Below are 14,969 nucleotides of genomic sequence, written 5' to 3'. Positions count from 1 at the left end.
AAGAATGCGAAGAGAGATTCTGTAAGTTCCATTACGCCAACTGGTCACGAGCTCGTTTGGAATCATCCTTCGTCATGTTTCGGATGCGTCATAAACGTATAGATAAAAAAAAAAAAAACAACCGTCGTTCGAACGCGCGCGCGGAGCGTCCCACTCGAGCGGTCCCGGCTGAAGCGTCTCGAGCTTCCCGCGTCGTCTGTGGAGAGCTGTCGCTGCGCGTGACGGATCGGGCTGTTTGAACAGGTGTTTTATTAAAGAAAACGCCACGTCACTTCCAGCTCAGTCGCCTACTGCATCCCGGCCCTCTCCCGAAACGACGCGAGGAAAGAATAATATATGGTAGAAAATACGAGGAAAAGAGCTGAAGGCTTGACAGATGGACTCCAGGGATTTTAGGCCAGATTAATTTGTCGGTTTGTTTCCCAGCTCCCCGTCTGCCGGTTGTGAGTGATGGCAGGGCTCATTTATTCAGTGTTAGGTGGCTAGATGTGAGGGCAGGGCCAGTAGGTCTGAGGTTTGCTGCATGAAATCGTTTCTTGGTTTGTCTTCTAGCTAGTATAGCTGTATTGCGTATCTTTACTATTCTTATCAATAAGCTGTGTTTATGTCAGTAGTTTTGTGACTTTTTTTTTCCCAGACATGCAGAACTGTCCTGAAATCAAGGACAGACGATCAAACTGAAAGCCATGACATACTCAAAAACTAGTTAAACCCCACAATTAGCCAGTAATGGGCTTCAATTACAATTTATTAGGGGTTTTTAAACATTCTCCAATGAATGATGCCGTTAAAGAGGCTGACATTCAAAGTGGAGAAAAAGTGTTCATTGTGAAGGAGAGATGTTTGGTCTGTGTGGGTGTGGGTCTGTCTGTTTTATGAGTGTTTTCAGAGTGATGTCAGACATTAATGGTGACATTAACTGTGAGGGGTCTGAACGTGTTCATTTCCCCGGTACTGACCTGTAACCGGATCCTGCCGACCCCTGTGCGTTGGGTGGTTTTAGGGTGCCCCCCCCTCCATACCCACATCATGCATACGGCACAGTGGGACACTGTGGGCCATCAGCTCATCATCCAGGCTGGACTCTTAAAGAGGGACAATAGAGCGTCTGTGTGCCAGGGGCACGGAGATTGTTAAAGGCAGTGTAAATAAATGCTGGATGTATGAACATGCATTTGGGTGGTCAGAACGGACCTGTGAATACAGTCAGACCTCTGAAGCATTCCAGTGGGCCGGGTGGGGGGGGGGGGGGGGGGGGGGGGGGAGGTCAGCCGTGTGAGACGGTGCTGTCGGAACGCCAACAGACACGGACACGGCCATGAATAGCAGGAGGCAGTGAGACAGGATGGTGAGAAGCAGCGCAGACAGACGGTTGAACAGGAAGCAGCAGATTTGAAGGTTTTTTAAGAGGAGAGCTTTTTGCTCATAGACCTGGGTATTCTCAGTGTCATCTGGAAATGCATGCTTTCCCTGTGGTCTCTCTCTCTTTCGCTCTGTTTCTCTATCTCTCTTGGGTTTGTAGCATGTTAAGTGACTCTCTCTCTCTCTCCTTCTAACACTCCCTCTCTCCCCTGCCCTGCTTAATTTAGGCACTGCTGAAACCTGGTGATGACAGTGGAACTCACACAGGCAGCGTGAGGAAGAGAGTGTGGATCTGTAGCCAAGGTCAGCATTATGGGCCATTGGAGGGAGAGAGCGAGAGCGAGAGCGAGATAGGTTACACCCCTCCTTTATTCCTCTTTTCCTCTGTTTTCCACCTGCAGTGTGCCAGATCCACAGAATAGGGGAGTCGAGAGAGAGAGAGAGAGAGAGAGAGAGAGGAGAGAGAGAGAGAGAGAGAGAGAGAGAGAGTGTGCGGTGAGTCCAGTCCCTCGTATGGATATGCCAGACAGCACAGCAGCTCTCCTGTGTGGCTTACGCATCAGGGCAGATGATGTGGCTAAATGTGTGTGTGTGTGTGTTTCAGAGAGAGATTACATGTGTGAATGGATGTTTGTTTTAGAATATATGTGTGTGTGTGTGTTCGTGTGCGTGTGTGTGTGTGTGTGTGTGTGTGCGTCTTGTCACTCAAAGGTTCTGGGTTTCAGGTCTGTCTCCAGAAAGGAAGCGCTAGTTAGAGTGGAGGATACAGCCAATCCCAGAGCCTGTATTTATAGAGTGTGTGTACGAGTGTGTATGTGTGTGTGGAGGGAGATCGGGCCAGAAACAGCATTAATTCCACATGAAAAGCACCCAGACTCTGACAGCCCCCCCCTCCTGCTGAGATATAACTGGAGCCTCGGAGCTAAAAGCCCATGATACAGTGAAGCAGGCATCACCCCTAACAAAGACCTTCACACTACACTTTAAACTGAGCTGCGCTACTCTGTCCTCGTGGAAACCCAGAATGGAAACCCATAGCGTGTTTTCACCCTTTATGAGCAAATGTGAAGGCATTTGAATGATGTTGACTAACAGTGCTATGTGATATATTAAGATGTTGATGGTCTCTGAACACCTGGGCTCCTGTGTTTCCCTACATACCCAGAAGTCCCAGTGCGGGTTGTTGTGCTGGGTTGTTATGATGGGTCACTTTGTGTTGATGACCAGCCCCAGTGTGACACTGCTGCCATGGGAGTCGTGTTCATCAGCTCACGGCACCACATGCAGGCTGCACACGTGGGTTTCACACGTGGGTTTCACACGTGGGCCGGGTATGGGAGGAGCTGAGGTCAGTACGCAGGGGCCACAGTCTAATCACGCACCCCAGAAATGAAACTTGCCATGACCAATCATGCTGATTTATTTCTGCATAAAATGTTATTCCACTATATACTTACCAAGAAAGGCCACATGCATTCCACCGTGATTAGGAGCTATAAATGTGTGTGTGTATATGTGAGTGTGTGGGTTTGTGTAACTAGAGGAAGCTTATTTGAGCGTCTGAACAGAACACACTGAGCACTGCGTAGAGCACATAGCACAGAATAGAGCACACAGTACAGAGTAGAGCAGACAGCACAGCGTAGAGCCCACAGCACAGAATAGAGTACAAAACACAGAGTAGAGCACACAGCACAGTGTACAGCACACAGCACAGTGTACAGCACACAGCACAGAATAGAGCACACACTACAGAATAGAGCACACAGCACAGAATAGAGCACACACTACAGAGTAGAGCACACAGCACAAAATAGAGCACACACTACAGAGTAGAGCACACAGTACAGTAGAGCACAGCACAGAGTAGAGCACACAGCACAGAGTAGAGCACACAGCACAGAATAGTGCACACAGCACAGAGTAGAGCACACAGCACAGAGTAGAGCACACAGCACAGTGTAGAGCACACAGCACAGAATAGAGCACATACTACAGCATAGAGCACACAGCAGAGCGTAGAGCACACAGTACAGTAGAGCACGCAGCACAGAGTAAAGCACACAGTACAGCGTAGAGCACAGCACAGAGTAGAGCACACAGCACAGAATAGAGCACACACTACAGCATAGAGCACACACTACAGCATAGAGCACAGTACAGTAGAACACAATGCACAGAATAAAGCACATAGCACAGAGTAGAGCACACAGCACAGAATAGAGCACACACTACAGAGTAGAGCACACAGCACAAAATAGAGCACACACTACAGAGTAGAGCACACAGTACAGTAGAGCACACACTACAGAGTAGAGCACACAGCACAAAATAGAGCACACACTACAGAGTAGAGCACACAGTACAGTAGAGCACAGCACAGAGTAGAGCACACAGCACAGAGTAGAGCACACAGCACAGAATAGTGCACACAGCACAGAATAGAGCACACAGCACAGAGTAGAGCACCCAGCACAGCATAGAGCACACAGCACAGAATAGAGTACAAAACACAGAGTAGAGCACACAGCACAGTGTACAGCACACAGCACAGTGTACAGCACACAGCACAGAATAGAGCACACACTACAGAATAGAGCACACAACACAGAATAGAGCACACACTACAGAGTAGAGCACACAGCACAAAATAGAGCACACACGACAGAGTAGAGCACACAGTACAGTAGAGCACAGCACAGAGTAGAGCACAGCACAGAGTAGAGCACACAGCACAGAAGAGTGCACACAGCACAGAGTAGAGCACACAGCACAGAGTAGAGCACACAGCACAGTGTAGAGCACACAGCACAGAATAGAGCACACACTACAGAGTAGAGCACACAGCACAAAATAGAGCACACACTACAGAGTAGAGCACACAGTACAGTAGAGCACACACTACAGAGTAGAGCACACAGCACAAAATAGAGCACACACTACAGAGTAGAGCACACAGTACAGTAGAGCACAGCACAGAGTAGAGCACACAGCACAGAGTAGAGCACACAGCACAGAATAGTGCACACAGCACAGAATAGAGCACACAGCACAGAGTAGAGCACCCAGCACAGCATAGAGCACACAGCACAGAATAGAGTACAAAACACAGAGTAGAGCACACAGCACAGTGTACAGCACACAGCACAGTGTACAGCACACAGCACAGAATAGAGCACACACTACAGAATAGAGCACACAACACAGAATAGAGCACACACTACAGAGTAGAGCACACAGCACAAAATAGAGCACACACGACAGAGTAGAGCACACAGTACAGTAGAGCACAGCACAGAGTAGAGCACAGCACAGAGTAGAGCACACAGCACAGAAGAGTGCACACAGCACAGAGTAGAGCACACAGCACAGAGTAGAGCACACAGCACAGTGTAGAGCACACAGCACAGAATAGAGCACACACTACAGCATAGAGCACACAGCAGAGCGTAGAGCACACAGTACAGTAGAGCACACAGCACAGAGTAAAGCACACAGTACAGCGTAGAGCACAGCACAGAGTAGAGCACACGGCACAGAATAGAGCACACACTACAGCATAGAGCACAGTACAGTAGAACACAATGCACAGAATAAAGCACATAGCACAGAGTAGAGCACACAGCACAGAATAGAGCACACTACAGAGTAGAGCACACAGCACAAAATAGAGCACACACTACAGAGTAAAGCACACAGTACAGTAGAGCACAGCACAGAGTACAGCACACAGCACAGAGTAAAGCACACAGCACAGAATAGTGCACACAGCACAGAATAGAGCACACAGCACAGAGTAGAGCACACAGCACAGTGTAGAGCACACAGCACAGAATAGACCACACACTACAGCGTAGAGCACACAGCACAGAATAGAGTACACACTACAGAGTAGAGCACGCAGCACAGAGTAAAGCACACAGTACAGCGTAGAGCACAGCACAGAGTAGAGCACAGCACAGAATAGAGCACACACTACAGCATAGAGCACACACTACAGCATAGAGCACAGTACAGTAGAACACGTTGCACAGAATAAAGCACGTAGCACAGAGTAGAGCACACAGCACAGAATAGAGCACACAGTACAGAGTAGAGCACACCGCACAGAGTAGAGCACACAGCACAGTGTAGAGCGCACAGCACAGAATAGAGCACACACTACAGAGTAGAGCACACAGCACAGAATAGAGTACACACTACAGAGTAGAGCACAGCAGAGCGTAGAGCACACAGTACAGTAGAGCACACAGCACAGAATAGAGCAGGCAGCACAGAATAGAGCACACAGCACAGAGTAGAGCACACAGCACAGAATAGAGCATGCAGTACAGAGTAGAGCACACAGGACAGCATAGAGCACAGCACAGAGTAGAGCACGCAGCACAGTGTAGAGCACACAGCACAGAATAGAGCACACACTACAGCGTAGAGCACACAGCAGAGCGTAGAGCACACAGTACAGTAGAGCACACAGCACAGAGTAGAGCACGCAGCACAGAGTTGAGCACACAGTACAGAATAGAGCACAAAGTACAGAGTAGAGCACACAGCACAGCGTAGAGCACACAGCACAGAATAGAGCACACAGCACAGTGTAGAGCACACAGCACAGAATAGAGCACACAGCACAGAATAGAGCTCACACTACAGAGTAGAGCACACAGCACAGAATAGAGCACACACTACAGAGTAGAGCACACAGTACAGTAGAACACAGCACAGAGTAGAGCACACAGCACAGAATAGTGCACACAGCACAGAGTAGAGCACACAGTACAGAGTAGAGCACACAGCACAGAATAGAGCACACAGTACAGAGTAGAGCACACAGGACAGCATAGAGCACAGCACAGAATAGAGCACACAGCACAGTGTCGAGCACACAGCACAGAATCGAGCACACACTACAGAATAGAGCACACAGCACAGAATAGAGCACATACTACAGAGTAGAGCACACAGCACAGAATAGAGCACACACTACAGAGTAGAGCACACAGTACAGTAGAGCACAGCACAGAGTAGAGCACACAGCACAGAATAGTGCACACAGCACAGAGTAGAGCACACAGTACAGAGTAGAGCACACAGCACAGAATAGAGCACACAGTACAGAGTAGAGCACACAGGACAGCGTAGAGCACAGCACAGAGTACAGCACACAGCACAGTGTAGAGCACACAGCACAGAATAGAGCACACACTACAGCGTAGAGCACACAGCAGAGCGTAGAGCATGCAGCACAGAGTAGAGCACACAGTACAGAGTAGAGCACACAGCAGAGCGTAGAGCACACAGTACAGTAGAGCACAGCACAGAATAGAGCAGGCAGCACAGAATAGAGCACACAGCACAGAATAGAGCATGCAGTACAGCGTAGAGCACACAGCAGAGCGTAGAGCACACAGTACAGTAGAGCACACAGCACAGAGTAGAGCACGCAGCACAGAGTAGAGCACACAGTACAGAATAGAGCACACAGTACAGAGTAGAGCACACAGTACAGAGTAGAGCACACAGCACAGCGTAGAGCACACAGCACAGAATAGAGCACACAACACAGAGTAGAGCACACAGCACAGCGTAGAGCACACAGCACAGAATAGAGCACACAACACAGAGTAGAGCACACAGCACAGTGTAGAGCACACAGCACAGAATAGAGCACACAGCACAGAATAGAGTACACACTACAGAGTAGAGTACACAGCACAGAATAGAGCACACACTACAGAGTAGAGCACAGCAGAGCGTAGAGCACACAGTGCAGTAGAGCACAGCACAGAATAGAGCAGGCAGCACAGAATAGAGCACACAGCACAGAGTAGAGCACACAGCACAGAATAGAGCATGCAGTACAGAGTAGAGCACACAGGACAGCATAGAGCACACACTACAGAGTAGAGTACACAGCACAGAATAGAGCACACATTACAGAGTATAGCACACAGTACAGTAGAGCACAGCACAGAGTAGAGCACACAGCACAGAATAGTGCACACAGCACAGAGTAGAGCACACAGCACAGAGTAGAGCACACAGCACAGAATAGAGCACACAGTACAGAGTAGAGCACACAGGACAGCGTAGAGCACAGCACAGAGTAGAGCACACAGCACAGTGTAGAGCACACAGCACAGAATAGAGCACACACTACAGTGTAGAGCACACTGCAGAGCGTAGAGCACACAGTACAGTAGAGCACGCAGCACAGAGTAGAGCACACACTACAGAGTAGAGCACACAGTACAGTAGAGCAGAGCACAGAGTAGAGCACACAGCACAGAATAGTGCACACAGCACAGAGTAGAGCACACAGTACAGAGTAGAGCACACAGCACAGAATAGAGCACACAGTACAGAGTAGAGCACACAGGACAGCGTAGAGCACAGCACAGAGTACAGTACAGCACAGTGTAGAGCACACAGCACAGAATAGAGCACACACTACAGCGTAGAGCACACAGCAGAGCGTAGAGCACGCAGCACAGAGTAGAGCACACAGTACAGAGTAGAGCACACAGCAGAGCGTAGAGCACACAGTACAGTAGAGCACAGCACAGAATAGAGCAGGCAGCACAGAATAGAGCACACAGCACAGAATAGAGCATGCAGTACAGCGTAGAGCACACAGCAGAGCGTAGAGCACACAGTACAGTAGAGCACACAGCACAGAGTAGAGCACGCAGCACAGAGTAGAGCACACAGTACAGAATAGAGCACACAGTACAGAGTAGAGCACACAGTACAGAGTAGAGCACACAGCACAGCGTAGAGCACACAGCACAGAATAGAGCACACAACACAGAGTAGAGCACACAGCACAGCGTAGAGCACACAGCACAGAATAGAGCACACAACACAGAGTAGAGCACACAGCACAGTGTAGAGCACACAGCACAGAATAGAGCACACAGCACAGAATAGAGTACACACTACAGAGTAGAGTACACAGCACAGAATAGAGCACACACTACAGAGTAGAGCACAGCAGAGCGTAGAGCACACAGTGCAGTAGAGCACAGCACAGAATAGAGCAGGCAGCACAGAATAGAGCACACAGCACAGAGTAGAGCACACAGCACAGAATAGAGCATGCAGTACAGAGTAGAGCACACAGGACAGCATAGAGCACACACTACAGAGTAGAGTACACAGCACAGAATAGAGCACACATTACAGAGTATAGCACACAGTACAGTAGAGCACAGCACAGAGTAGAGCACACAGCACAGAATAGTGCACACAGCACAGAGTAGAGCACACAGCACAGAGTAGAGCACACAGCACAGAATAGAGCACACAGTACAGAGTAGAGCACACAGGACAGCGTAGAGCACAGCACAGAGTAGAGCACACAGCACAGTGTAGAGCACACAGCACAGAATAGAGCACACACTACAGTGTAGAGCACACTGCAGAGCGTAGAGCACACAGTACAGTAGAGCACGCAGCACAGAGTAGAGCACACACTACAGAGTAGAGCACACAGTACAGTAGAGCAGAGCACAGAGTAGAGCACACAGCACAGAATAGTGCACACAGCACAGAGTAGAGCACACAGTACAGAGTAGAGCACACAGCACAGAATAGAGCACACAGTACAGAGTAGAGCACACAGGACAGCGTAGAGCACAGCACAGAGTACAGTACAGCACAGTGTAGAGCACACAGCACAGAATAGAGCACACACTACAGCGTAGAGCACACAGCAGAGCGTAGAGCACGCAGCACAGAGTAGAGCACACAGTACAGAGTAGAGCACACAGCAGAGCGTAGAGCACATAGTACAGTAGAGCACAGCACAGAATAGAGCAGGCAGCACAGAATAGAGCACACAGCACATAGTAGAGCACACAGCACAGAATAGAGCATGCAGTACAGAGTAGAGCACACAGGACAGCATAGAGCACAGCACAGAGTAGAGCACACAGCACAGTGTAGAGCACACAGGACAGCATAGAGCACAGCACAGAGTAGAGCACACGGCACAGTGTAGAGCACACAGCACAGAATAGAACACACACTACAGCGTAGAGCACACAGCAGAGCGTAGAGCACACAGTACAGTAGAGCACGCAGCACAGAGTAGAGCACGCAGCACAGAGTAGAGCACACAGTACAGAATAGAGCACACAGTACAGAGTAGAGCACACAGTACAGAGTAGAGCACACAGCACAGAATAGAGCTCACACTACAGAATAGAGCACACAGCACAGAATAGAGCACACACTACAGAGTAGAGCACACAGTACAGTAGAACACAGCACAGAGTAGAGCACACAGCACAGAATAGTGCACACAGCACAGAGTAGAGCACACAGTACAGAGTAGAGCACACAGCACAGAATAGAGCACACAGTACAGAGTAGAGCACACAGGACAGCATAGAGCACAGCACAGAATAGAGCACACAGCACAGTGTCGAGCACACAGCACAGAATTGAGCACACACTACAGAATAGAGCACACAGCACAGAATAGAGCACACACTACAGAGTAGAGCACACAGTACAGTAGAGCACAGCACAGAGTAGAGCACACAGCACAGAATAGTGCACACAGCACAGAGTAGAGCACACAGTACAGAGTAGAGCACACAGCACAGAATAGAGCATGCAGTACAGAGTAGAGCACACAGGACAGCATAGAGCACAGCACAGAGTAGAGCACACAGCACAGTGTAGAGCACACAGGACAGCATAGAGCACAGCACAGAGTAGAGCACACGGCACAGTGTAGAGCACACAGCACAGAATAGAACACACACTACAGCGTAGAGCACACAGCAGAGCGTAGAGCACACAGTACAGTAGAGCACGCAGCACAGAGTAGAGCACGCAGCACAGAGTAGAGCACACAGTACAGAATAGAGCACACAGTACAGAGTAGAGCACACAGTACAGAGTAGAGCACACAGCACAGAATAGAGCTCACACTACAGAATAGAGCACACAGCACAGAATAGAGCACACACTACAGAGTAGAGCACACAGTACAGTAGAACACAGCACAGAGTAGAGCACACAGCACAGAATAGTGCACACAGCACAGAGTAGAGCACACAGTACAGAGTAGAGCACACAGCACAGAATAGAGCACACAGTACAGAGTAGAGCACACAGGACAGCATAGAGCACAGCACAGAATAGAGCACACAGCACAGTGTCGAGCACACAGCACAGAATTGAGCACACACTACAGAATAGAGCACACAGCACAGAATAGAGCACATACTACAGAGTAGAGCACACAGCACAGAATAGAGCACACACTACAGAGTAGAGCACACAGTACAGTAGAGCACAGCACAGAGTAGAGCACACAGCACAGAATAGTGCACACAGCACAGAGTAGAGCACACAGTACAGAGTAGAGCACACAGCACAGAATAGAGCACACAGTACAGAGTAGAGCACACAGGACAGCGTAGAGCACAGCACAGAGTACAGCACACAGCACAGTGTAGAGCACACAGCACAGAATAGAGCACACACTACAGCGTAGAGCACACAGCAGAGCGTAGAGCACGCAGCACAGAGTAGAGCACACAGTACAGAGTAGAGCACACAGCAGAGCGTAGAGCACACAGTACAGTAGAGCACAGCACAGAATAGAGCAGGCAGCACAGAATAGAGCACACAGCACATAGTAGAGCACACAGCACAGAATAGAGCATGCAGTACAGCTTAGAGCACACAGCAGAGCGTAGAGCACACAGTACAGTAGAGCACACAGCACAGAGTAGAGCACGCAGCACAGAGTAGAGCACACAGTACAGAATAGAGCACACAGTACAGAGTAGAGCACACAGTACAGAGTAGAGCACACAGCACAGCGTAGAGCACACAGCACAGAATAGAGCACACAACACAGAGTAGAGCACACAGCACAGCGTAGAGCACACAGCACAGAATAGAGCACACAACACAGAGTAGAGCACACAGCACAGTGTAGAGCACACAGCACAGAATAGAGCACACAGCACAGAATAGAGTACACACTACAGAGTAGAGCACACAGCACAGAATAGAGCACACACTACAGAGTAGAGCACAGCAGAGCGTAGAGCACACAGTGCAGTAGAGCACAGCACAGAATAGAGCAGGCAGCACAGAATAGAGCACACAGCACAGAGTAGAGCACACAGCACAGAATAGAGCATGCAGTACAGAGTAGAGCACACAGGACAGCATAGAGCACACACTACAGAGTAGAGTACACAGCACAGAATAGAGCACACACTACAGAGTAGAGCACACAGTACAGTAGAGCACAGCACAGAGTAGAGCACACAGCACAGAATAGTGCACACAGCACAGAGTAGAGCACACAGCACAGAGTAGAGCACACAGCACAGAATAGAGCACACAGTACAGAGTAGAGCACACAGGACAGCGTAGAGCACAGCACAGAGTAGAGCACACAGCACAGTGTAGAGCACACAGCACAGAATAGAGCACACACTACAGTGTAGAGCACACTGCAGAGCGTAGAGCACACAGTACAGTAGAGCACGCAGCACAGAGTAGAGCACACAGTACAGCGTAGAGCACAGCACAGAGTAGAGCACACAGCACAGAATAGAGCACACACTACAGCATAGAGCACAGTACAGTAGAAGACGTAGCACAGAATAAAGCCCGTAGCACAGAGTAGAGCACACAGCACAGAATAGAGCACACAGTACAGAGTAGAGCACACCACACAGCGTAGAGCACACAGCACAGTGTAGAGCGCACAGCACAGAATAGAGCACACAACACAGAGTAGAGCACACAGCACAGTGTAGAGCACACAGCACAGAATAGAGCAGACACTACAGAGAAGTGCACACAGCACAGAGTAGAGCACACAGCACAGAATAGAGCACACAGTACAGAGTAGAGCACACAGGACAGCATAGAGCACAGCACAGAGTAGAGCACACAACACAGTGTAGAGCACACAGCACAGAATAGAGCACACACTACAGCATAGAGCACACAGCAGAGCGTAGAGCACACAGTACAGTAGAGCACGCAGCACAGAGTAGAGCACACAGTACAGCGTAGAGCACAGCACAGAGTAGAGCACACAGCACAGAATAGAGCACACACTACAGCATAGAGCACAGTACAGTAGAAGATGTAGCACAGAATAAAGCCCGTAGCACAGAGTAGAGCACACAGCACAGAATACAGCACACGGTACAGAGTAGAGCACACCGCACAGCGTAGAGCACACAGCACAGTGTAGAGCGCACAGCACAGAATAGAGCACACAACACAGAGTAGAGCACACAGCACAGTGTAGAGCACACAGAATAGAGCAGACACTACAGAGTAGAGCACACAGCACAGAATAGAGCACACACTACAGAGTAGAGCACACAGCACAGAATAGAGCACACACTACAGCATAGAGCACAGTACAGTAGAAGACGTAGCACAGAATAAAGCCCGTAGCACAGAGTAGAGCACACAGCACAGAATAGAGCACACAGCACAGTGTAGAGCGCACAGCACAGAATAGAGCACACAACACAGAGTAGAGCACACAGCACAGTGTAGAGCACACAGCACAGAATAGAGCACACACTACAGAGTAGAGCACACAGCACAGAGTAGAGCACACAGCAGAGCGTAGAGCACACAGTACAGTAGAGCACAGCACAGAATAGAGCAGGCAGCACAGAATAGAGCACACAGCACAGAGTAGAGCACACAGCACAGAATAGAGCATGCAGTACAGAGTAGAGCACACAGGACAGCATAGAGCACAGCACAGAGTAGAGCACACGGCACAGTGTAGAGCACACAGCACAGAATAGAACACACACTACAGCGTAGAGCACACAGCAGAGCGTAGAGCACACAGTACAGTAGAGCACGCAGCACAGAGTAGAGCACGCAGCACAGAGTAGAGCACACAGTACAGAATAGAGCACACAGTACAGAGTAGAGCACACAGTACAGAGTAGAGCACACAGCACAGAATAGAGCTCACACTACAGAATAGAGCACACAGCACAGAATAGAGCACACACTACAGAGTAGAGCACACAGCACAGCGTAGAGCACACAGCACAGAATAGAGCACACACTACAGAGTAGAGCACACAGCAGAACGTAGAGCACACAGTACAGTAGAGCACAGCACAGAATAGAGCAGGCAGCACATAATAGTGCACACAGCACAGAGTAGAGCACACAGCACAGTGTAGAGCACACAGCACAGAATAGAGCACACAGTACAGAGTAGAGCACACAGGACAGCGTAGAGCACAGCACAGAGTAGAGCACACAGCACAGAATAGAGCACACACTACAGCGTAGATCACACAACAGAGCGTAGAGCACACAGTACAGTAGAGCACGCAGGACAGAGTAGAGCACACAGTACAGCGTAGAGCACAGCACAGAGTAGAGCACACAGCACAGAATAGAGCACACACTACAGCATAGAGCACAGTACAATAGAAGACGTAGCACAGAATAAAGCCCGTAGCACAGAGTAGAGCACACAGCACAGTATAGAGCACACAGTACAGAGTAGAGCACACCGCACAGCGTAGAGCACACAGCACAGTGTAGAGCGCACAGCACAGAATAGAGCACACAACACAGAGTAGAGCACACAGCACAGTGTAGAGCACACAGCACAGAATAGAGCAGACACTACAGAATAGTGCACACAGCACAGAGTAGAGCACACAGCACAGAGTAGAGCACACAGCACAGAATAGAGCCCACAGTACAGAGTAGAGCACACAGGACAGCGTAGAGCACAGCACAAAGTAGAGCACACAGCACAGTGTAGAGCACACAGCACAGAATAGAGCACACACTACAGCGTAGAGCACACAGTACAGTAGAGCACGCAGCACAGAGTAGAGCACACAGTACAGCGTAGAGCACAGCACAGAGTAGAGCACACAGGACAGAATAGAGCACACACTACAGAGTAGAGCACACAGCACAGAATAGAGCACACACTACAGAGTAGAGCACACAGGACAGCATAGAGCACAGCACAGAGTAGAGCACACAGCACAGTGTAGAGCACACAGCACAGAATAGAGCACACAGTACAGCGTAGAGCACACAGCAGAGCGTAGAGCACACAGTACAGTAGAGAACACAGCACAGAGTAGAGCACACTGTACAGCATAGAGCACAGCACAGTGTAGAGCACACAGCACAATGTAGAGCACACAGCACAGAGTAGAGCACACAGCACAGCGTAGAGCACAGCACAGAATAGAGCACACAGCACAGAGTAGAGCACACAGCACAGTGTAGAGCACACAGCACAGAATAGAGCACACACTACAGCGTAGAGCACATTACAGTAGAGCACAGCAAAGAATAAAGCACGTAGCACAGAGTAGAGCACACAGCACAGAGTAGAGCACACACTACAGAGTAGAGCACACAGTACAGTAGAGCACAGCACAGAGTAGAGCACACAGCACAGAATAGTGCACACAGCACAGAGTAGAGCACACAGCACAGAGTAGAGCACACAGCACAGAATAGAGCACACAGTACAGAGTAGAGCACACAGGACAGCGTAGAGCACAGCACAGAGTAGAGCACACAGCACAGTGTAGAGCACACAG

The sequence above is a fragment of the Brachyhypopomus gauderio genome, chromosome 2 (genome assembly GCF_052324685.1).
Source record: "Brachyhypopomus gauderio isolate BG-103 chromosome 2, BGAUD_0.2, whole genome shotgun sequence".
Taxonomy (NCBI): domain Eukaryota; kingdom Metazoa; phylum Chordata; class Actinopteri; order Gymnotiformes; family Hypopomidae; genus Brachyhypopomus; species Brachyhypopomus gauderio.
This window is presented reverse-complemented; position numbering follows the sequence as displayed.